At 42.8% G+C, this 25,987-nt stretch overlaps 1 long non-coding RNA gene across 1 annotated transcript; it reads right to left on the bottom strand.

Annotated features, from left to right (window-relative positions):
* Positions 1–2,555: 2,555 nt before the first annotated feature.
* LOC311018624 lies at positions 2,556–13,541 on the bottom strand. The gene is made up of 3 exons (XR_014597743.1): positions 13,434–13,541; positions 3,976–4,059; positions 2,556–3,173 (listed from the first exon to the last, which is right to left on the bottom strand). It is a non-coding gene; the product is annotated as an uncharacterized lncRNA (long non-coding RNA).
* Positions 13,542–25,987: the final 12,446 nt, after the last annotated feature.

Here is a 25,987-nt window from a genome sequence, read left to right on the forward strand (position 1 = left end):
AGATAATATCGCTAATGTTAGAATTCAAATTCTTATTTTGATTGTATAACCCTTGTTTTGGAATTTAGATTCAGATAGTTATCTCAGTCGGCCTCAAACACTTCTTTTCATGTGGCTCTTATCTTTCTCTGGAGTTGGTTGTTTGTCTCCTTGGGTAAATACCTTTGCTTTGCAAGTGTAGGACAAAATAATCACATGTCACTGTGTTGATCCTGATGATCTTTTACACACATACAGGTTCAACATCTTAGTTATAAAGATAAGTAGCCTGGTATTATCTTTGTGAGTGTTATTCCTTGCGTGAGAAATGAGCTCAACGCTGTTTTTGATTCCAGCCACTGATAAGTGACAAATCTCAGATAGGCAGCTGATAGTTATTGTTTGTCCCTTGTTAATTATTCATGCTGTGTGCCTCTCTCGCAGCTCGAAAACAAGAGGAGTGCTTTTGTTTCGGGGGTTTTGGAGGGGTGGGGGGGTGGCTGAAGTGTTTCCTATCCCTCTGTGCTCCTCGTGTCACAAAATCTACTACAGATGGAGAGCAAGATAAGCGCTCCGGAGACTGATCTTTTTGCCTTCTCCTCTGGGGTCGTGACACTGACATTCCCAGTGGCATACGTGATACTTCCAACCCCCAGTCGCCTCATGTTTTCTCCTGATCCTTTTCTTATTGGCCCTTAGGAAGTTTACGATTTCAAGAGCATTTCTGAAGTCAAGAATAAATGACAACCAGCGGCTCAAAGTGAAGTTTAAAACAAGGCAGAGATTAGTTTATGGAAAGGTTGGATTCAAAGACTCATCAGGATCTAGGTTCAGACGTAGGGCCTCCGCATGCTTAAGAAAAGCATCACGGGAATGGCTTGGCTGCAGAGAGAACAGCTGTGAGGTATTTTCTTTTTGGCTCCTTTGGTATTTTCAGAGGGCTCAGAGAGTAAAGAAAGGCTGAGGTGAATCACTGACTAAAACCTCCCCCCCCACCTTTGAGCGCTCACACGGATCACTGGTGTTGTGGAGAAGTCCTCTGCAGGCTGTGACACTGCCTACAGGCTTTGTTTTTCTTAGCTTATCAGTGATTGATCAACAAATGTAGTGATTTGTAGCCCCCTCCCCAGGGATGTCGTGCACCAGTCAATACACGGCGAACAAATAGTGTAGTGTCAGGTTTTTGACCTTGCAGTGATGGTCTAAGTCACTTTTTGAAAATTCAAGGAAACGTTTTAAACTGACTCAAGGTTTTACCAAAGTGGTGACTGATACATAAGAACATTTGGGATGCCATTCACTCTCCAAACCCTAATTAATTACATTCGTGGCGACTCACATGAAGTGATGGAAGGTTTTGTTGCAGCAGCGAACTAGTACAGTAAACTATTATTTCATTGAATAATGAGACCACGCGGCTGTAGAACCACTGGGAATTCAAATTGAATGCGGTTTTCAATTCCAATTCCCAGTGGTTCAACATCCACTGGGAATTGGAATTGAACGCTGTGTTGATTATGTTTGCGAAAATATATATTTTTTCTGCCGTGATTTGGTGTAGAGTCTATTCGTTCGTGCTCCATCCAAGCTGCAGGCTATAAAAATGTACTTTTGTGTCCATGTTAATAACATTACACACACGCGCACACACACACACAAGCGCACGCACACACACACACACACACACACACACATACACACACACACACACACACACACACACACACACACACACACACACACACACACACACACACACACACACACACACACACACACACACAGATAGGCAGACTGGCTGCTATTCTCATGCACATTCTTATCGCACACAAACTTAATTCAATTTACACAGCGCAAGCTTCAATTTCACACACATAGCATCATACCACATGCTATCTCATTAAAGAGGCTGTGGACATGCTTCACAAGCTCTCACAAAGTGGGCCTCATTGTTGTGCATGCACTCACACACACACACACACACACACTGATGCACACAGGGGATGTAGTCTTAAGGAATTTCCCTGGCAACAGCAAATTTAATTTAGCATTTTGTGTTGGATTTTTTTTTTTTTTTTTTTTTCTATGTTTTTTTTCTATATGTACATTTAGAATATCAAGACAGGATGTAATTTTATGTCTGTGGTTGTTCACAGTGATACAACTGTCACTTCCCCATGTGGTCTATTTGTTTTTGTTTGCAGGTTTAAAATGGCATAAAAGCTCTGCAGATGACATGCATAGTGAAAAAGTTACAAATACGCTGTTTTCTTGCTGAGATACGATAAGATTGAGCACTCTTGTTAAGCACAGCCACAACAATTAGTTACATTATACATTTCAATGAATAATTAGTGTATAAAATGTCCAAAAATATTGAATAAAGCATGTTAGATTTTAACGAGCTGTTTCTTTTGTCCGACCAGCAGTCAAAAATCATAAAATGTTTCATTTACAGTAGTGAAAAAACTGTGAAAAGCAATAAATCTACACACTAAACTGAAGCTTGAACCAAGAGGCGATTAGTTTAATTTAACATAAAATTCATCGGCCGGATGCAGAGAATTCTTGGAGTCTCCACTTGTTGCCTGGCAACCTCACATTGATGACAAGCCTTGAAGTCACAATGTCCAGTCGCTGTTAAGCAGGATATAGCTCCATCACGTAACCCCCCATGAAAATGATAACTTGTCTTTATTTAGATGTAAATGGATGGTGGGCATCAGAAAAAAGACTCAGTGATTGATCATAAACTGTTCGGAGTAGGCTCACACTCACAAAAAGCAATTAAAAAGTTAGTTGGCAAAATATTAAAAAGATAAATAGAGCAGAAATCACAGTAGGATCAGTCACACAACACTGATGATTGCTTTTTATGATTCATTTTCTTTAACCCCTTATTTTTATTTGCTTGAACAAACAAACAAAGCCATGGAGGTTTTGTCCCCAACTGTTCAATTGGCCTGGAATTATTCAGAGAAATCCATGCATAAGATGCACACAGATTTACACAAACACAGATGTACACGGGAAGATGTCGAACATTCATTCATTCACTTCTAACCCCAATCTGTCAGGGGGCATCACCCAGTGCCCTGGGGAAGTGTGCCAACATGTCTCACGGCTTATTGCCCCCTCCAGCCCCGGTCCAGGATCGTGAGACACTCATTGTGGAGACTCGTCTCCTGGATGCCCTGCAGGGGAACCACACACATTTGGTTACACTACCGCTAAAAAGGCTTTGCTGTCTTTAATTTTCCATTTGATAGCCTGACTCATAATTCTGTTTTCCACGATTTAACTTCAACATTTGTCTTGAGGCAAAAACAGTCCTCCTTGATGTGCATAGTTAAGCAGCCCCCCCCCCCAAAAAAATGTCTGAGACACCATTCGAAATCAGTGTGCTTTCACATGAAATCATCTGTGAATTCATGCATCACCATCTGGCTTAGTGAGCCTGTCTGCATCTGTCACATGGCCAGCCGGCTGACGGAGAAGAGGAAGGTGACAATAGAAATGTCTTGAACTTGAAGGCGCTGAATCTTCTTTATTTGGATGCATCGTCGTCTTAACAAGTCCTATGGTAATAGTGTGTGTTACCTGGCTGTAACCTAGCAACAAGCCCCCAACCGTGTGTCGAGAAATAATTGGACAAATCCGTAGGAAGAAGGCGTAAAGAAGAAAAACCAGGGTATTAACACACTTAATCTGAAATTAGAAAGCTTTTAGTAGTATCTCTTCCAGAGAACTGCTTCCAGTATTGAGACTTCTCCGAGCAGTGTTTCACTTTAACTTTGTCTCTGTTTCTGTGCATTCCTCTGCATTCAAGAAACACCTGAAGGCACTTTAGTGCAAGGATTTCCTCCACCTTAATAATTACGGATGTGTACCTGCTGTAGCTCAGTCAGTGACAGGAGCCTGAGGTTATGAAGGAGAGCGAGGGAGGGATAGTGGGAGGGAAAGTGGGAAGGGATGTACGTCAATCTGATATTTTACCTCTTCTTTCAGGAATGCAGGCAACAGAAACATCTGCTGGGTCCAAGTTTCACCAAGCAGCAAGAAAACACAGGAGGCACGAGGCTGCAGGAAATGGAGAGTGTAAAGATGGAAATAAGGAATGACTGGAGCATTTTTGCCCTTGTTCCCTCTTTATGTATAGTAAGTGTGCTGAATGACTCTGCCCCCCTTCACCCCCCATGAGTGCAGCCATTTCTTTCCTCTCTTGCGGTGACAAACCAAGCGTGCTGAACTCCCTCCATATACTATTCCTCCTGTGTTCCCAGGAGGATGTACCGGCTGGTGAATGGAGGAAAGTAGGCCAGGGGAGCCACCGCTGCATCCCCTCCTCCAGAAATCTGATTCACCGGGAGGTAAAGATCCATTTATCTGTCACACACAATTTCTCTCCTCCTCTGTTTCATTTGGGACTTTGCTTCCCTGCAGAGAGAACATGCATTTTTAAATCTGTAGATTTATTTCTCATATCCACTCGGTGGCTGTAGGTGTGCTTTCCATTGCGTGTGTGTTTTCAGCAGTGTTTGGTTTAATTCAAGCCGGTCTGAGCCACTTCTTCTGTCAGAGGACTGCGGTGGTGTGTGCAGCACAAGTATGAAGGCCTGTGGTAACTGCTCCAGCCCAGACACATTTTCTGGTCTGGGAGACTTTGAAGGTGGAAATGTGGGATTTAAAAGGTTTAAAAAAATGAATTATGACTTGTGGATTGAGCTGTTATGGCCCAGTACACTATAAAATATTGTGCCCTGGTGAGTCTTCAACAACATGGCTTCTGGACTGACGAGTGAATCAGCACTAAAACGAATCAGTAGCTCTTCGTAGTGGAGCTCCTCTCACTGGCGGATGAAAGCACCGTGATATAAAGCAACGTCCTGGTAACTTTGTCGCACATTGACTGCTGAGTTACTAACATAAAGCTGCCAGTGGAGCGAGTGGTTTCAGCTGCCTCCTCAATTGTTGCCGATGGAAACACAACAGCAGCACACGGTGGAGCAGCTCTCACATTAACTCGCCGCCTCCAGTCATTTCAAGGAGGGGAAGCGGTATTGATCGCGGTGGTAGGGTTTGGTTGCTGCCCATGTGTGAACAAGCAAAGATCAATCAAGAAAAATGGTATTGGATTCATTTAGGCCACCTAGAGAGGGGAGTTCAGTATAGTCCATCTGGGCGAATATTGCTAGCCATTCCCTCTGTTGAGGTATAACCCACTTTATTTAGCTCTGTGATGAGATTATACTTTGTGGATAGCAGATTGAAGATTAGCACTGCACTGAAGACCGAATCACGGCGCAGTCGTCAATGAACGTACGTACTGAAGTGCATTTGGTAATGTAATCACTTAGCATAGAAAGTGAATGTACTACATAGTCAGAGACTATTAAAAAGCTTAATAAGCTACAACAAGTTAAACATGTTCGGTTCACTTCAGTCCACATTTGTTTAGTCACACTCCCATTCATTTCAGTCACATTTGCTTTCCATTTACATCCTCTCAGTAGAACGGGCCTGTTCCTCATTTCCCACAAAGTCCGTACAGCTTTGGCTGTTCCTGTTGGAGCCAATTTTGGTGTCAGCGCTCGAATAAAAACAGGTGAGGTGTCTCCCAGCGTGTTTGTTAAATAAGAAGTGTATCTTGGTTAGAGACTGAAATTAACCGTTTACGTCGAGGTTACCATTAAAAGATGGGAAAGACACTGTCATAAGAAAACCGACCACACAAAAAAATAAGTGGTTGCAATGCTGAAAACATGATTAGCTTTAGGGTAAGGGAGTGATGCATTTTAAATAAGCCAAAAAGTAGAAGTGGTTCTAGAGTGGACTCTTCAGGATCACCTTTTTGCCGAGTTAACACATCTATTCTAGACCATTGTCACATTGCTTAGTCTTGCTTAGTGTTAACTAATAAAAGTTCCTATGTCTGATGTTTTACAGTGTGATTTTGTGGCACGTCTGCAGAGGCCTTGATGGTTTCACTAACTTTTAACTAGGTGTGGAAACATCAAGGTGGTCACTTTTTTTCCCTGCCTCTAGCCCGCTGGAGAACCATTGCCCAAAATCAACGTGGACACCTGTTAATACAGTTTGAGTTGGAGACTTTCAAAACCATAACTGTGGCTACCACTGTCCTGTTCCACCCAAACCTTTTTTTAATACCCACAAGCCGATAATGTCATTCCCAGGTTTGATTTTGGACCTGCTACACTTAAAGCTGTATGCTTTTACAGATGCCCAGGTCATTTTCCTCCTTCCAGAGAGCCACTATGCATAAATGAAATATGGATGCAGCTCAAAATCAACTCCAGCGGCATCCAATCTCTTGAGTCAACTTTGGGGATGTTTCCCTGCCAACTCCTGCTTGGATACCAACACTTCCTTAGCAACTGCATGGCCAGAGGCTATATATGTGCATTTAATGCTGACAGGAGCTGCAGGGCTCAGCTGTTGAAAGAACGCAGTTATCCTTTTTCTCATTACTGTCTGCACCAAGTGAGATTCACCAGACACGAGGACTACCATCGGGGTCTTACAGTACATGTGTGCGTGCATGGTGCGGCCCACTCCTTGGAAACACCTTTCCAATATCCTCACCAGAAATCTGAGCATACAAACAAAGATTCTTTTCCTCATCTCACTCCAGATTTCATCAGGATGTAAACACAGATCCCTGACAAAAAAAAATAAAAAATGTGAAATTGCTCAAACATCAACAGTGCCAGAACTCACATGCATTTTATTTGAGGTCATAAAACACGAATCAGGTGCTCTTCCCATGACAGCAGGAGAGCGTGTCTATGTTCCAAAACCTACTGTGCTGAATGGATTTTTATTTTGGCCCTGTTTCCTGGATAGATCAATAAACACATCAAGCTGGAGAAAAGGTGATGTCATGCTTAAACAGACACCATGACGCTTTTATTGTTGCAGTTCTTAAATATCAGAGGATGCCTATAAGGTCACAGGTGGTCTTAGATGAGGAAGCAACATGAAAACATTGCATGTCTGTATTGATCCCCTCTCCCCAAACAGAACTTGCTGTAAGTGGGCTCCACCATCAGCCCCTAATGGCCACACAAGGTCAGCAGCACAATCCTTCATCTCTTGAGAGTTCCTGTATTTTAAAAGCAGCCTTCAGTATAATGGCGCTATTTGAACCAAATAGACGATGCGGGGGGATTGCCAACTACTGTTAGATATGTTTGAATTGTTTTATTGTAATGGGTCGTTCAAAGGGATGCATTGACAGATAATTAATGCCAGACACTAAACCCTTCAGTTCTACAGAGCGTTTTAGCATCTTTCAGCTCATTGTTTGGGTTTATGGCTGAAACTTTGCTCACGCTGCTCTTACAGCACTGTTTTTGGCAGCTGTATTTAGCCTAAAAATGTAACTTACACTGTACACTACCTGCTCAGCACCAAACAGACTGACACAGTTAGCAACCAGCTGGTGAACATAGCATTTAGCAGCTAAAGAGCCAGATATTTTCCTCAGGAGTTGGTGGAGACCAAAAGCAGAGCTTAAAGGAGGGTGAATATTGGACATTCATAAAGCATATAGACACAAACATGAATCCAATTTATTGCTGAGGCTAGAAAAATGTAAATAATATAAACTTAAAACAGTGATAAACCTCTATGTTGTGTTTACAGATTGTTTTAGACCAAAAATTCACATATTTGAATATTTGTACCCAGAATGTGAATTTAATTGATGGCTCTATTATCCAGATGCTTGCCTCCATGAGGGTTAAAACCTGCATTCTGCACACCATTCTTTATGACCAATAAAAAATGCATTTAAACAAGTTATGTATAATAAAGTCATTTTAAGATTATTGAAATTCATTTAGGATAGTGATTATGGCTTGGTCATCTACTTTGGATGGGAAGGCCATGTCACCAACAAGTCTGTCAGTGGAGTTATGGATAAGAAATGGACAATTATTTGTCCTCCAGGCCAAAGATGATCCCTATCATGTTGAGTGATGCGACACATTAATTTCCTGATGGATCTCAGGCTCGTTATTTGAGGATGTGATGGTGTACGAAGATAATCCAGGTGACTGATTGGAACCGTCTATCATGAGAAATGGAGGTGCAATGGTGTAATTATTTCTACAGGACGAGACAAGGTGAAGGTGAAGAGTCTGATTAAACATTTAACCTTAAACCGCCACCGGGAGTGGGGGGGCAAATAGGCGCAAAGCATATAGAGCAGAGCAGGTTGAGGTCTTATTATTTTCTCCATGTCAAAACTCAGCAGGTGGTTCAAGGAAGCATCAGACTGTCAGGTTTCAAAATCTCACTTTTAGATCATAAATCCATGAGCCATGTCCATCAGGAGAATTGATGCCTTTGTCAGCTGGCAGTCTACATTTTCTTAATAAAAAAAATTCAGATTCTTTGATGTTATATTTATATTACCTCAGGGTGAATGTTCAATTTGCTCTGACTCCGTGCTACCACTCTGAAAGTGACAGATACATGAAATTTTAACGTGACATGTGGATTCAGGGAATACAGCACATATAAAATTGCAAGCCTCCTCCGTCGGTTTTTCTCATTTGTGCTTTACGGGAAGACTTGTAAATCTGCTTCGACCACTCAGCTTGTGTCAAGAGCTTCCAACTCTTCAGTCGCTACCTTCTTTATTAAACTGTCTATCCTGAAAGTGAAATGTGAAACTGAATTAATTACTGCTAACAATATGAATGCTTGGCGCCGGAGGTACTTGGTTAATATTGAAAGCATTTTCCTCTCTCCTGGCAGGGATGTGAACGACTGCACGCTAATGTTAAACTGGAACTGATTACTGCATGTTTTCATATAGACCAACACTGGTCACAAGATACCACTCGTGGGAGGCATCTGTGAAAAGAGATATTATGACTACAGTAGTCTCGCACGGCCAGACACATTATCATTCTGCTATAAGGGAGAGAAAAAACAAGCTGGCTTGTTTGTATGTCCTTTAACTAATCACAATCTTCCATTACAGCGCTAAACACAGGATGCAATGATGATAAATAAATATCGGAGATAGCGAAAGTGGAGGAGACAGCCAGCGGAAATACCCGACCAACGGCAGGCTTATAGTCACAGTCTACTTCCAGTGAGTCAGACTATGACTTCAGTCACCTGACCTGACCTCTAGTATCCAGATAATGCACAAAGCAAAAGCCACAATGCTTTCATTTCATTAAAGGAATAGTTTGACATTTTGGAAAGTGCTTATACTCTTATACTTGGCATCGGTGAGAAGGGAAGATGAATATCACTCTCATATTTAAGCAGTAAATATAAATCTGCCACGAGCAGCTGGTTCGTTTAGTTTAGTGCAAAGACTGGAGGAAAACAGCTAGCCTTGTTCTGCTGGTGCCATATTTACCGTGCAGACGTAGTATTGATGTGTCTTGTCTCACTCTCAGCAACACAGCAAATAAAATAGCCTCTTTCTCAAAATTTCCTGAAGGTAGAACACCTTCAGGAAATACACCAACGGTCATTTCATATTCAAAAAATGTGATTAGCTGACATTGCAGAACATACTTCCAGGTGAAACAATGGGAAAATATACTTTGATATAATTAATGGGGGAAAGGCATGGGTAGATTTATCTGCAATTACACAAAGGCATTAAATGTTCATGAAAAGAAGTTGATCGAAAGTGGAAAATCTGAATTTTTTTTAACATTTAACGAGGGCTGCGGGGTACATTCTTGTTGGAAGGAGTGCGGAACAGCGGATTACTTTCACTCATATTTTCAGGGGTTGCCAGTTTTAAAGGGAAAAAAAGGCTAGACAAATAATTAAATGCCCACGCAAGGGATCCCTAAAGATGTAATCAGTGTCAACCAAATCTATATTTTACTTATTGTTAAAAAGCAGAAAAATATTTAATCATGAAGTAACTATACTACTCTTGAAGACTGAAGGAAGTCTGGAATGTGGTGTTGTTAACTTAATACCACTGATCAAAATAGTGATGTCTTAACTTTTGAAAATAAGCTGCATAATTCCAGCTTTGAACAATAACACAACATTTGAGGCTTTTTGTACCGTATATAACTAATGCTTTAAATAAAGAGTGAGAGGCGTAATGGATCGGAGCCTCATCCTCCATTCACCTCAGTCCCCATGAACCCTCATCTAATGGCTATTTAATTCATAGTACTAACGGATTATCAAAGCCATTTAAATTAGTCATTATGGAGAGGATAGATTGTGAGAGAACCATGGGAGGTGGGTCACATCACCAAAAGGCCTGGAGGAAAGACGGGGAAAGAATGCAAATGAAATATAGAAAAAAAGGCTGATTTTCCTTCTCTCCCTGTAGATTCCACGGCTCTACTTAAGATTGAATCTGCTCTAAAGCCGAGCCCTCTGTGGAAAGTCCTCGAGGATGATCCTCTATCCTGCACTTTACCAGAAATAATGTTACAAATTCAAGAGAATCGAAGAGAAACAGCCGAGACAAAGGAGATTCATGTGTTAGAGAACAAAGCTTGAGAGAGAAAAATGGAGGAGCAAGGCGACGAGCATGAAATACTGGCAGCACAGGAGCTGATAAAATATACATCTCAAACTTCTCATTTAAGTGACGGGGGGTGACCTTGCAGCTAGAGAGTGCCATTTCTGAAAAGGAAAGACAGTTGGACTATTTATTTTATGTCAGCCAGGTTTTCTCTTCCTGTTCTCTCTCTCTCTCTCTCTCTCCGTCTGTCAACTACATTGATGGGTTTAAGCATTTTGCAAGGTGGCTGGACTGTTTCCAAACTGTAAAAACATACCAGTCACAATTAGAGGGAAACTCACTACAGAATTGTAAATCCAGGTTTTTGGTGAAGAAATAAATCATCATTTACAGAAATAAGTGTATTTACTTCCTTGCGATTAATTTGCAGCTAGAACCAGCAGGTGGTTAGCTTAGCTTAGCTTAGCATACATCCTGGAAACAGCTAGCATACATCCTGAAAACAGCTAGCACTACATCTTTTTTTAAAACCCATATAAAAACAATAGTGTAAAAATAATATGCTATGACTTTACAAAAGATGTGAGGGATTGCTATTTCTGTGACTACCTTACAGTCTTTATCCTAATCTAGCTTCATATATAACATTATTAAATGTATTAAATATACTGTGTTATTGTTTTAAACTGCTTTTGTAAAGGTCATAAAATCTAATGATATTTTTATTATAAAAAAATTGTTATAATCTTTTATTATAATTTATTTTTTGGAATTGACCAATTACTCATGAATAATCATATAAATATAAACCTGGAAAATCCCCATTACAAGATCTTCAACCCAAATAAAATGGTAAATGGCCTCATTTATATAGTGCTTTTGTCCAAAGCGCTTTACAGCAATGACTGACATTCACCCATTCACTCACACATTCACACACCGACGGCGGAGTCAACCACGCAGGGCGACAGCCAGCTCGTCAGGAGCAATTAGGGCCGCTCTACCTCCTGAGCTAAACCTCCCCATAAATCCCCAAATATTAATTTACATTGAAATAAAACAGAGAAAAACAGCAAATCCTTACATTTGAGAGGCTTGAGTCATTGAAGGTTTTGTCTTTTTCCTGGACACATTGACTTACTGTCTCTCTGTCCCTCCTCTCCAGACAGTTTCCCCATCAAACCATCACCATTTTTCATCCTTCCAGATGTCTGCACACTTTCCCTCTGTAAGTGTTGCATAAAATACAAGTCTTGTGACAATATAAGTCTTGTGTTACAATAAATAGCTCCTAATTAAGCCAATCATTTCATGTAATAATAATAATCATTGTGATTATGTAATTATGTAATAACAATAATTCATGTTAATATAAGTTAAAATAGACATAAACATGGTGGTGAGGTGTAAAGGTCACAAGGAATAGTTAATTAAAATGTGTACTGCTCCTTTAACATATTACACGTTTCTGTGGTGGAACCAATGTTTGGTATGTTTTTGCGGAGCATTTTGGCATTAACAATGTAAAGTGAGCAGATGTCTCAGGAGGCTCAAGAAGTTTAATCTCTTTCATGACAAGCGGCCAACGAGGTATTTTACTTTCATTTGTGATAAGCAGAAAGGTAAATGTATGTCCATTTGCCATATTTCGTCCAGTTTCTAATGTATTTTGTGTATATGTGTTTAACGTAGTTCTCATGGCGTATGTGGAAGGCGTGTGGAAAGAACGTGTGAATAAAGAAGCACAATTGTGGAGAAGAAGCCTGAGAATAAACGCCCATTTCAAGAGAACGACATGCCATGCGAGAGCTACACCCTCCTTTCCCCATCACCTGACAGCCCCACCCATCCACACACCTGTTCCTACATCCCTAATCAGCTCTGCCTGCCGTCCACCTCCTCACCTGCATCTCATTCCCTTGTCATACCGCTCCCCTCCTTCGTACCGTTGTCAGATCATCAGAGTTGCAGTGCTGTGTTGTATCTGCATGGTAGTGTTACTTGCTGGCCTTTTGGAGTCTCTGCCTCATTAATAATACATCACTGAATTCCTCACGCTGCCTGTCTGATTGTGGTTCCAATCCCTTCTCTGGTCCGCCTGTGTACCAACTGTGACACTAACTTATTCACAAATTATAAAAATTGTCAATAGAAAGAGATCTTGGTTGATTAAAGGGCACCGATAGATGCACTCGTGCATCCACCTACGAGCACACAGTACACAGATGGGACACTTCATCAGCTCATTTCTCCGTTCGCCACAATCCCTCACCGTGAAAATATCTTCCAAGGCATATACATATTTATGTCCATTAATAGTAAAAGAGGCAGCACAAGTAGATGCATAATGCCCTGCTACTGGTCTTATGTTCAAAGGAGATGCACTCCGAATGCCACGACGTCCCTGTCGCCATGACAACAGAGTTCAGCGAGCGAGCCAAGCAGGACTTGGCCCTGTCAGTCTGCACAGACTAAAGTAGCATGATTCTCGTAGAGAGGGGAAACAAGGTGCGCGCTGAGCGTGCTCCAGCAGCATTATGCATGTTAATGTTAACTCGTAGTTACTAAAACATCACAAAGACACCAGTTCCTAGCAACGGAGTGTAAACAACCTGCTCAAAACGCTACTTCTGCAGAAAGGGCTACACCACAGATGTCAAAATGGGAATGTTTAGATGAGCCATTTCAACACATCGTTACCAAATAGCTGGAGCCACAGAATACTTTGACCATATAAAGATCTGCACTCTTAAGAGAAAGGCAGATGTGAGGAATTACAAGCTATCACATTCACATTCCACAGATCGATGTGTGTCTAAGTCCAAAACAATGGCGTAAGAAGCCAAAGATTTATTGTCTTCCCGCAGTCAGATGCTTGTTGAAGGGGGATTTTTGAAAGGAGCACTTTACACATTACATAATCACTTACATAAACAAACAAATAATTTTCATCTTTCACACTTACTGTTCCTGACACTGTTGGCTTTTGCCTGTCAGAGCACTGAAGTTGTGCGAACATGGACATGATTTCTCTTTGCACCGACGTCTCCTCTGGGAGCAGCGGCGGTCCTGGTATTGAAGAGGGATGGAGAAAGAAAGAGGGGGGGGGGGGGGGTGTCTTTGCAGCTACAGCTGGTGGATGACAAATAAATGAAAGACAGGAAGTACATAAAGCTGAGGCATGTGTCAGAAAACAAAAGCAGAGGGTTATTAGAGTGTGTGTTGAACACAGCAGCTCCATGAGGGATTAGGAGGCCGAGCAGCAGGAGCGATTTGCTCCAGAGAGTACAGCTTACTGACTTTCTGCTTTCAAGGTAAAACAGCTTTCACATCCAGACTCAGCATGCATGCACACGCAGACTCCAAGGGCCTCCTTCGGGATGAAAGAAGAAAGTTTCTCTGAAGAAAAGACATAATGTCTTCCAACAGACGACGGAGCTGGAAAAGATGAGAGTTTTCCTGATGAAAAAAGCTTGTGAGGTGAGGGTTTGCATGATATCGTGAGTCATTTTCCCCAATATGAGAGTTCCTCTGTAATGACAAAGGTCTGTCCCTCAAGCTGTCGTCAGACTTTCACTTTCCAGCACAGAGATGACCTTGTGAGAGAGTGGAAGCAAGTTGATTTGTGCAGCATCTTTCAAACACTGAACGTGCTTTAAGTATGGCAAAGAAATGCATTGACAAACATTGACTATAATTTAGGTGCCTTTAATATCAGTTGGAGGTATATTCCGTTTGTGTTTTTGGTTTAACCTTGAAGCTCTACTTCTTTGCTTCCTACACATAGGTGGTAGGTTTAACATTCCCCAAGCAAACACAATGTATTTTGGCCCAAGACCAACAAAATAATGTATAAATTTGCAATAGCTCATTAAAATCTGGCCAGTGTAAAGTTTTTAATTATGTTTCTGGTTTATTATAGCTTCCCCAAAATGTTCAAAAGTGACCATCAGGCAGCTGCAGCATGTTTAAAGGCAGCAACCAAAGATTTAACAAGGGTTATATTTTCACAGTATTGGCAAACTGTTTTGCAACAAAAAGATTGTACGCAACAAAGAAATAGCTGAGATCTGGGATCGCAACCACATCACCACAATACAGTCCACCAAGCAAACACACGGGTTGTAAACAGCCAAATGATCTAAAGAAAAAATAGATTCTCAAACTGGGGTCTGTGGCACTCTGTCTGGGGGTGCACAAAATAATTTGCTATAAATTATAAGTGCTGTATCCTCAAGGAGTGCATATCAACAGATGGGGGCCATTTGCATCAATAAAACCACTATATTGGCTCCATTACATCCATCCTTTTAGCTTTGGGCCAATAGAAACTCTGATTTAATTGTGTCATACAGCAATAAATTCATTATTTTTAAGTTGAAGCACTCACTGAACGTTTGAATATCTGGATTTATTATGCCAGCCTCGCTACTGTTCATTGTTTGAAAGCTTTTAAGATCAATTACTTTAAACATATTAGGCCTCCATGTTGAGTCCAAATGCAATTTGAACAAAATGACCTGCGGATATAAGTGGTATTAACAGCATTCAAATTGAAGTGTGTTTCTGTTTAGCACTATCTAACAGGTCTGAAGGATTTAGGTTGAACGTTATTAGAATACAAATACTTCCAACGGCATCTAAGAGTATGAATGGCAGTAAAAAGCTTGATCTGTGTTTGATTAGTAAGGGGTTCTCCCCTGGCCCCGACAATAAGAGCACCCTTGATCTAAACCACTTTATTTGAGAGGTGAACTCAAAAGGGAGCGCACCTGTAATGTGTTTAAAAGCGTGTGCACACATAATTACAGGAGGTCAAAGGTGTACCAGGAACAGTGATGGATGGTCATAACAGGAAGCTTGGGCCATTAATAATACAGTTCGCCTTTGTTTTTTTTTCCCCTTCAAAATAACATTGGCTAACTACAGGGATTGTTTCAAATGATGACTGCTTATAGACATGGCGGGCTCAGTTGTACTGGTTCAGTTGTACTGGTTCAATTGTACTGGTTCAGTTGTACTGGTATAGTTCTTCTTGTCAAAACTCAGTAGAACTTTTCTGAATGTGAAGGCACAAATGAACAAATGATTGTTATTGAGAGACGCTCCACTTCACTCCTTCTATTTCATAGCCAGTGTCCTCTACCAAACGTGTCTGCCATTCAACACTGCTTTGTACTGTCTAGTCATTCCAGGTGATTTTATCTGTTCAGACTGAAACCCCCATCACCCCCCCCCCCCCCCCCCTCCCCCCCTCCGAGTGGGAGAGAGACACCCCATGGAGAGGCAAAATAGACGAGGGTGTGGAGGAAGACTGGCCTGCCTCCGGTGACAGCAGGACGTTCCCACACACACACACACACACACACACACACACACACACACACACACACACACACACACACACACACACACAAAACCCCGGGGCCTACTGCCCCAAAAATTAGGAGGGCGTTGGGTTTTTTGGGGGTGGGGGGTCTCGGCTGTGCCTAAGGACAGTGAGACAGCAAAATCCAGGAGCGCACACACACACACACACACACGCGCGCGAAAACACACACATGGCACTCACTGCTATTAATACAGGTCGTCAATTAGGCCTGACCTACAAAGCCTGTCTGCACGAAGGGGACACAACAAGCAGACTGACAGGCTGAAAACAAATCCCTCCACTCATCTCACCGTCTAAAAGCCTGGATTAACTCACAAAAACATAAACACAAACAGAACTTTACAAAAAAACAAGACGGATTCAGTCACACGCAGAGAGGCACATAAACTGGCATGTTGCAATAACACCAGAATTAGGCAACTCATTTAAAGCCTTTGAAAGGACTTTCTGTGCCGTTGTCAGCAGAAGAGACAATTAGTTCCAGCATGTCTTCGACTTGTTCTTGTGACTCTGCAGATACGGCATGCTGCGAGGAAGCCGGCGAACCGTATAAAACAACACTAACCCGCAGTGAGTGATGTGGAGACCGTCACTTTTTTGTCTCTGTTTTTCTTTCCTGCGTGTATAGAGTGCAGGGAAGAGTCTTAGGGCTCACGTCTGAGTGCTTCAGCAGAGGAGGAGGGGTGCAGTTGTTGAGGCACAAGGATGTTGTGAAGGTGAAGAGAGTGAAAGTTGTCCTGCGCCCCCGGCATACGCTCTCAGTTAGCGGGTAAGGATGTGCCAGGGGCACGCGGTCGGGGCTTGGCTCTGTTCCCTGAACCCAGACCCTCTGCTTTCATTCATGGTCTCATCTTAAGAGCCTTTTCCTCCTCCATTGTTCCACAAAGCCTATCTAAAGGGTTTATGCCTCTGACTTGTGCTAAGCACTCGGGGTGACAGAGCCAGAGCTCATCACAAATCCTAAAACCCACTGCAAATGCCTTTTCTCCTCCCTGGCTGTTTTTTTTTTATCTTTATTATTGTTTTTTTCTCTCTCTCTCTCTCTCTCTCTCCCCACACCCTCCCTCCCCTCCTCACCCCTCCCCTCCTCGCCCTTTGCTCTCCGACTCTTAATGCCTCTATCTCCTCTCCACTCTCACTGTTACAGTGGAGTGCAGGCGTGCTCTAATCTAAGCCAGATGAGCTAGAAAAACAGAGGCTTCCTCCGCCGGTTGCTTTCCCCATTAACTATGAGGCCCATCATTTCTCTCTCCAATCACAGAGCAGACTTCTGAGGTTTACCAGCACGTCTGCATATGCACTACAGCAGACGAGCCAGTAAAACTCCTCTATGAGTGATTTACAATGACACCCGATGGCTCCTTAACACAGACTATTGGGTAGTGACTCAGAGCCAGACTGTTGAGAATACAAGCAGTATCAAATACATAATGTTCTTTTTGAAAAGGAGTTGGATTCCCAGCATGCTGGGGATCCTGGAGGTACATTTTCAGAGCATATGGGTGCAGTGTTGCATGCAAACAGGGCTTCTGATCAGACCAGACTGAGTGTCCAGTCGCCATCAGGGTTGAGCCGAGGCTCCAGCTTCTCTGTCACGGCGAGTTTGGGTTGAGGCTTTCATTTAGGACCGGCTGGCTCTCGCTCACTGCCGAGGCAGAAGGACATCATGTCCCTCTGGGGACAGTTGCCGTCCCGCCCTGTCACTTTCACTTTCTTATCCACAGGCCACAAAAGCTCACGGCATACAAGACCAGACTGCAGTGAGGCAAAAAGGGAATGAGAGACAAAAAGATATACTGGACATTTGGTAGAAAGCCAGAGATAGATTTTTTTTTTGTAATTATCGAGGGGTTTATTTCGTCATTTATCCGACTTATTTGTTTTCTTTCAAGAGTTAGATGAGAAACTCAATACCACTTTCATGTCTGCACCGTGGATATGGAGCTGCTGCCAGCAGCTTAGCATAAATACTGGAAACAAGGGAACCAGCTCGCCTGGCTCTTTCCAAAGGTACAGCATTATGCCTTTAAAGGTTATATGTCGTTTATTTAATCCATACGAAAACAAAAGGTGAAAAAATAACATGGTGTGATTTTACGAGTCAATATGAGACTACTTCTTGGCTAGGAGCAGTACTATATCCTCAGGTTACCTGTTTCCCCAAGCTATATTAACCAGTTTATTAAATATGTTGTATTGCTGTTTGAAATGCTTTAATTGGCAAATATAACTATAACAAAAATAATGTCTGTTGAAGTAATGATTGTATCTATAAGTCTATCAGTTGATCTATTAGTTATTTTTCATTAGTCAAACAATAATAAATGCTTTAAATCCCAAAGCACAAAGCCTATTAAAAGCCTCAGATATGAGAGGCTGGAATGAATGAATGAATGAATGAATGATTGTTATTTTTGCTGGATAAGTTATCAGACCAGTTAACTCGGCTGGGGGCGGCTGTAGCTCAGCGGGCAGACAAGGTTGGTAGTTCAACCCTCGTCTCCAACTGTCTGCATGTCATTAAGCAATCCTTTCGCCGACAAATCCGAAACCTGATTTTCCACCTGATTGTGTGTGAGCTCACTGGACCGGGTGAGAGGAGCCCATGTGGCAGCTGATGAGCTGAACATCAGGGATGGCAAGAAGCGAAGATGAGGCTGTCACAATCATCCGACGCTCACTGGTGTCATGAACCACACGCCAAATCATGCTTTTTTTTATATTTTCTCTCATGCCATCGCTCTCACACTCCTCTACCTCCTCCCTCGTGTTACCCACTTCATCCACCCACCTTCAGCTCACAGCAGAGGCAATAAGTGAAGACAGTGAGATTTCAATCAGCAGCCAGATTCAGGAAGTGAGAGAGAAAAAAAAAAAAGAAACTTTCCCATAGCAACATCTATCAGTTTTCAAGTTAACCCCATGTGCCTACTCATCTCTTACACAGATGATGTTAATAACACTGGGAGGAGAGCAAGGTGCAGCAGGAGAACGGGGCTCAGGATCACACAATAACACACTCACTAGCGAGCCCCACATGAATCAAAATGACAAAGCCAATCTAGCGAAAAATTCTCTCTTGCCGGCGGTAAACTGCTCGGCTCTCTGGAAGGGTGGATACGGGAGTGGAAGCGGAGGGGGAGGGGGAGGGGTGGAGGATTGTGAGTTTAATTTGAAAAATAAAATTCATTTAGGTGTGCAGCGTCGACAACCCCACCTCTTTCTCCGTGGTGGAGTTAATCACATCCTGGCTTGTGGGAATAGTATTCTCCCCGGTGACACAGGCGCTCACTTCTCGTGGGTGCACATGTGTATCATCAAGGCCTGTCAGCGGAGACGGGGAAGGTCAGTAAAAGTCGAGTGACTTCACTTATCCCTGCAGCTGCCTGTTGGGTATAAAACTAACCGGAGCCACAAGCTAACCTCAAGAGGGTATATTCTATATATATACAGCTCGCCTTAGACCCGTAGAAGAACTAATACAAGCATGAAGGCAGATATAAAGTGGGGGGTGTCTTAGGATGTAAACGGAAAGTATAATGATGCCATATCATGTTATTATTCTCAGACAAGTTCTGGAGTTATAGGAGGGAATTATTTTCTTATAATTTCTTAGCAATGTTTATTCAGACCCTCCCTTCGAGCCTCACAGTTTGAGGTGGTCCAAAGAACCGGTGGTCCAAAGAACACTTGACACAGTGAAAGCGAGCTGGGGAAAAAACAGTAGAAGGTCAGATGGAAACAGGTGGTATGTGAAAAGCAAGGTTGAGGAGAGAAGGGGTTAAGTTCCTGTCTCCATCCAGAGCCCAGGTGCACTGTGTCCCACCCCGAGGCTTTGAGAGTCTCCATGTTGGGGAGACCTTTATAGCCTTGAGATGGAAGAACACTATCCCAGATAGCCCATAAAAGACTGTGTTCCTCTGCCCCATTCCCCCCTGTCTGTCTGGTTTGGCCTCATAAAAGACTTAACTGGTCTCTCATGACTCCCCTGTCCACTGGTGGATCCTCAGAAGCAGGGGTTGTGATTGGACGGCTGTAGACTGTAAAGGACACGGTGGATCACAGCTGAGCTCATCGTGTCCTGCTGCTGTCTGGTCCATCGGAGGAGGACCCCTCCCTCCGCGATAGCAAACATTGAACCTGAGCCATGGGACAGAGGTGGAAATATTACTAAGACATGTATAAACACTCTTAAAAAGTCTTAAAAAGATTCCTCCACCAATTTAGCATTGTACTCCCATATCAGACCCATAATGGACAGTTAAAAAAAAGATCAGAATAAATGCTGAGAGATGGAGTCATTTTATAGCACACATTCTTCTTCATTGTCAAAACCTGGTGCCTACATTAACCATCATGCAGCTTGAACACGGACAGTTTGGTCAGTTATTTAGTTGTCTCATGCTAGCAGAAACTAAAGTAGATGAGTAGCTGTGTACATTTTTCTAATTCCATTTTCAATTTTGTACGCCGATGTATACTTATGCAAACCGTCAATTACCCATCTGGGAACCACAAACAATCATATACTGTATTTTGAGTTCAGCTGAGTTGAGTGCATTCCAATTCAGCTCGTTACTTTTTTGTCCCAATTGTGAAATTTGGCATGCAGGTTTCAACAAATAGATAAGCAAACGCACACAAAACAAGACATATACTCACTTAGTCAATAATGGTTTGCATTAGAGGGGTTAAATACAATTAAAATGGGCAAAATAGTGGTTATTGAATAATCACAGTGTGATCTGCAGCAGTACAGTCTGGACAGAAACACGTGGGGACTTTTCCCTGAGTGTTGGTGGTTTGGCCTTGTTTATCCTCCACTGGGGCAGGTTGGCTGAGTGCAAACGCGGCACCCTGGGATCCATCCCTCCATCTGACCCCTGCTGACCTCTCCCTTTCTGTCGTGACACCGAGGCTGCAGCCGCTCAGCTAGCACAACAGAGGAAGTGTGTGTGGCCTGAGGGAGGCCATTAGTGCCGGGCCTGACTCTTTTTTTTTGTTGTACTGAAACAGGATCACCTACACAGACAGACACACTTGTACTTAATAGGGGCCACCTCCTGCTGTCCGCAATCACAGTCTCAACTATTTCCTTCGAAACCTCACCCCTCTTTATCTCCCCCACAATACTCACACACACACACACACGCACGCACGCACACACACACACACACACACACACACGTCCACAGGCACTCCTACACATTTGTTTCAGTTTCTGCGTCTGGCCAATACTTTACTCTTGCCATGTTTGTTTCTAAGTGCCCCTATGCCAAAAGTAATTAGGTCACAGTTTATCTGAACAAAAGCACTTGCACAATAGTCGCATCTCCGGCGTTCTCTCTTATGAAAAGTATATGTACACATATGTGCTCAAACTGGCTGGATTAAAGAGTTTCTTTCTGGGGTCAACTGAGCTGAAAGCCTCAGATGTTCTTGCCATGAACTCATCCCTAAGCTCGTTGAGCTAAAACATCTGGGCTCCCTACTTTCACCGACACAGCTCTCCACTGGGCCCAGAGAGGGATCCTTCAGGATTTGGCTGGTGGGCAACACACAGTGTGTATATACACACACACACACACACACACACACACACATACACATACCAAAGCACTCTGTTGAGTGACAGCACCTGACGGGATATAATACACTGCTTATAGGCGAAAAAACCAACAGCAGTGGCCCGTTTGTCATTACTCCATTTAAAGTGGCCCAGCTGCCTGTCTGTCACGTGGCGCCACCCGTCCCCAAATCCCAAGGTGCTTTGCGTGTGTGTGTGTGTGTGTGTTTTGGCAGGCTCCTCCTCCTGCTTAAAGCCCCTCAGGAAGTAGAGACAGAAGGGCCGTGCAAAACATGTGATGTCAAAGTTACGACTCCACGAATGTGATCAACACAGAATGTGGGGGAACTGGCGAGAGATCCCCTGCTGTCTTTGTCCAGCGCAGGCGTGGTCGCCTCCGTGGAGACGGGACGGAGTGACAGAGAGAGCAAGACACAAGAGGAGGAAGGCGAGCGAGCGTTGGGGACGCCACAGAGAGACACAGCAGGGGTGAAGCTGTTCTCCATATTAGACTGTCAATGAATCTCATTAACATGGCTTCTCTAATCAGCATCTGAGAATATTCCACTGAAGGCCATGCGCTCTGCTCCCCACCTCCTTCCTCTCGTTTTTGATTACACTGATGCATAAATTTACCTCAACTCTATTTCCTTTTCTTTTTTTTTATTAAAGGAGCCCAATTTAAAAAGCAGCATCTGTTGTTGTCCGCTTCCATTCCATCCAGTGGTCTGTCCTTACATGGAAACACAGCAGGCTGCCGTGTCGAGGATATCCTCTCTGCCCTCGTCACATCGGGAGAGGCTTGTTTTCCACCATTCAGCCCCGCTCAGTAAGCAGTGGCAATAAATGGGCACTCTGAAAGCCGGTCCTTTGCTTATGACAGCTCACTAAATAGCCAAATGACTTCCAATTGTTGCTCACGGTGACTCCAAAAGAATTAAAGGTTGTTTGAAGATGGTCACAGTCATTTCTGATGAGTCCTCTCTGTCTTCTTAGATTCGTTGACACCACGTCATTTAATTATGAATCCTTTTACATGTGTGTGTTCTGTGAAAAGGAAAAAGGATGGCAGGATGTTTGCATTTCCAATACATTGTGCACGTTTTCCCCCTGAAGGTCGAGGACAAATTCTCAGGACAAAGAGGTGTCAATGATGTGTCAGTCACACATGTCACATGAAGGGGCCCCCAGCAGGAAGCTGGCTCATTTTAAACAGGAACATGTGACCTCATGAAAGGATGTTTTCTCTTCTTTTTTTTATTTGTCCTGTGATTTTTCCCTAATGAGAGCAGCTGGATGCCAACAAAAACAAACTTCCCCTATAGTCCAGACACATCAAAACAGTAACGCTGATTGTCCTCGGAGAAATCTGCATGGCATTAGATGAAACCGAGGAGATGAGAGGTTGGAGGCGAAGAATCCTGCCAGAGTCATTCCCAACACCACACAGGCTCATTCTTTAATCATGATCCAGTCCTGCCAATATTGGGAAATCTGAATTCCAAAGGCTGTTCTCCATCTAATGGGATCTCTAACATCTGACAGAGTGACTAATGGGAGCTACTGAAGCTTCACTCCCCCAAAAGCCCAAACCCAAACACCCTCATAGACTCCGACTTTCCCTTTACATCTCCTAAAGCAGTCTCGACTTTACATGCTACAGATCTGACACGCATATTTAGGTCCAGGCTGATTTACTTTCTGTCCTCTAAGTCCTCTCCCTTTCTCGACAATCTCCAGCGGCTCCAGGCAGCGTTCCCATAGTCCTGTGTGCTCCTGGGGTGTGTTCCTGGCACCGTATGTGCAGATAGGATAAATAAATCACACGCAGGCCCTCTGGAGAGCGGAGAAACTGACTGGAACAGGCTACAGGGAATAAAGAAGACATCTGGTGGAGGAGAAAATGACTTATCGAAAGATATAATGAGCGGACACAGACTACTGGAGCCAGTTACACCAGCTCTTCAACCTTCATGACATGCTCGTTAAGATTAGTTCTTACTAAATATTTACACCAAGTCACTGCCGGGGCTGAATTTAAGGGGGGATTTAAAATAATTAGCGTGAGCACAAAGTTGACCAGCTATAGCAGTGAAATGCTACGATAATGCTAATCAGTGTCAGCAATCCAAAATGTATCATCATGTTCATATATGTATTTATATATATTATATATGTATATATATATATTATGAATGTATTTTCTACATTATAACCATATAAGTAGGCCTACTTTTACTTTTGATACCTTAAGTACATGTTGCTCATAATACTTAGTACCTTTATTTAAGTCATATTGCTAATGCTTAAATAAAGGTTTGGATTTCATGGTGCTTTGGATGCTAGCAAACAATTTACATATTACTAAAGTATTTACTAGCTAAGACATTTTGTTAACTAGTGAATTAATGGTGCGACCAGAAGGAGGAACAAAGAAATGATTAAAGGATTTTACAAACGAACACCGTCGGTGTTACAACTAAATTTTGATGTCCTCGTTTTGTGTTGAATTCAAACAGTGACCGGAAGGAGAGATCACATCTCTGTCAGCCGGCAAATTTGTCGAGTCAGAGGGCGATTTGCTGTGTGATGGCACATACTATTAGCCATTTTGTAGAGGCCGTCGCATTTCTAGCCCATACCCATGAAATCTGGAGCAGTTGATCTCCTACCAACCCTGGTCCCAGTGAATTAGTCAACACAGATCCTATTAAATGCTGTGGCTGCTGCATTCAGAGAGGGGGGGGGGGGACACATACACAAACCTCCATCTGCTACGGTTGGCGTTGGCAGGGTGTCAGCAATACTCTCCGAGCAACAGAGGTTACTTTATGTAAGAAGAAATTGAGAGAGGGATACAGGAGGAGAAGGATGGAGCAGGGAGGGGAAGGAAAGAGGAAGAAAAAACGAAGCGAGCACAGCCATCCGCAACAAATGTGCTGCGAGGCTTTCGCATCAGGGTGACAGGTGCATTATCATAGGTTAATGAGAAGCCCAGTGCTGCCTGTAGCTCCAATCAGGGCAGCGCCGCCTCCGCTACCACCCCCATCAATCAGATCGGACATAAATTCTCACTCAAGCACCGAGCACACAAAGGTACCGGCCTACACACACAGGCACCGATGCAAACACCCTCAAGTATTCGTCGCACAGATAGCTCATTATGGGGAACACTGATATGACAATATTAGAACGGCAATTTGGTACAACAGTGTGTTATGAAATATTTATGGACACAATGAGAGCTAATTAGCACCTCAAGCACAGCCCTCAGGTGTGATCAGCTGAGTTGTTAACGTACTGAAGTCTGTAGAAATCTCTAGAAGTAGACAGTGGATGCATTTCCTTTCACTGTGTTGGTTTACCTCAATAATACGACAAAATATATTTATTTAATACATTAAATTCATAGCACGACTACACCACTGCATGAGTGACTGGGGTTTTGTATGTGATCTTTGGTCAGGTTTTAAAACCAGCAGGGAAAAAAAGATGATGTCATATTTCTACACGTTGCCTAGGCGATCAAATCTGATCAAGCGACACCCACTCACAGTTCACACGTTCACACATCAGTTCCGGATAAAGTTGATAGCTGGTTTTAATAAACGTTGGATGTTTTTTCTAACTTCTAGGGCTGCAAATAATAATCACTTTCATTATCAATTAATCTGCTATTTTTCCTCAATTAATTGATCCATATCTCAGTCTAAGAAATGTCAGAGAAACAGTTTCCCAGAACTAAAAGTATATTCAAATGGCTTATTTTGTCATTAAATTCAATTTAATATCATAGAAGACAAGAAAACCCAAATTGTGTGCATTTGTGCAACACTGGACAAATAGCTCATAACAAATAAAAGTATTCATGTTAATCCGAGCAGCATTTTGCCATCATTGGCAGCATGCATGCAGCCTAGCCAACCAAACACCACACAAACGTCTTCGGCTGCTACACCATAACACATCTGGCAATAACATCACATGTTGGCAACATGCAGGCCGAAGCTGCATTTCCAGTCTGCACGGAGGTCACATGGGTCGAATAAACAAACTTGAACTTGACATCAGCTTGATGTGAAGGTCAGCACGACGCGTTGATTTTGGAAGATTCGGGAGCCTGTTGGCTCCTCTTCTCTGCCACCTCCAACTACACCCTCCTCAGCAGGATTACAGAAAAACATCTGGCCTGATTTTCATGAAACTTCGCTGGAAGGGTCTAACATAGGTCAATGAATAACTTCAATTTTGGAGCCGGACACGCATATTATTTTTCAATTATTAGCGGCCTTGGCAGAGGTCGGTCTCCTCCGAGTGCCCTTCCAGTTCCTGATACATTACTGTATAGCGAGCACTTCAATGCACCAGCTGCCTCGTATTCTCCCAACTCCCTTGTATTCTGTTGGTAGTTTTATCTACAACGATGCGTCGTATTTTTCACATCATATATGTTTGATGTCAAATCATAATCTGTATTGTAGTAATGGAAGCTGAGATAAACGTAAAAAAGTACAATAAGTATAGTACAAATGTAATGTGTTTTTACTAAAGTAGGGTACTT

Source organism: Eutrigla gurnardus (genome assembly GCF_963514095.1).
Source record: "Eutrigla gurnardus genome assembly, chromosome: 9".
NCBI lineage: Eukaryota > Metazoa > Chordata > Actinopteri > Perciformes > Triglidae > Eutrigla > Eutrigla gurnardus.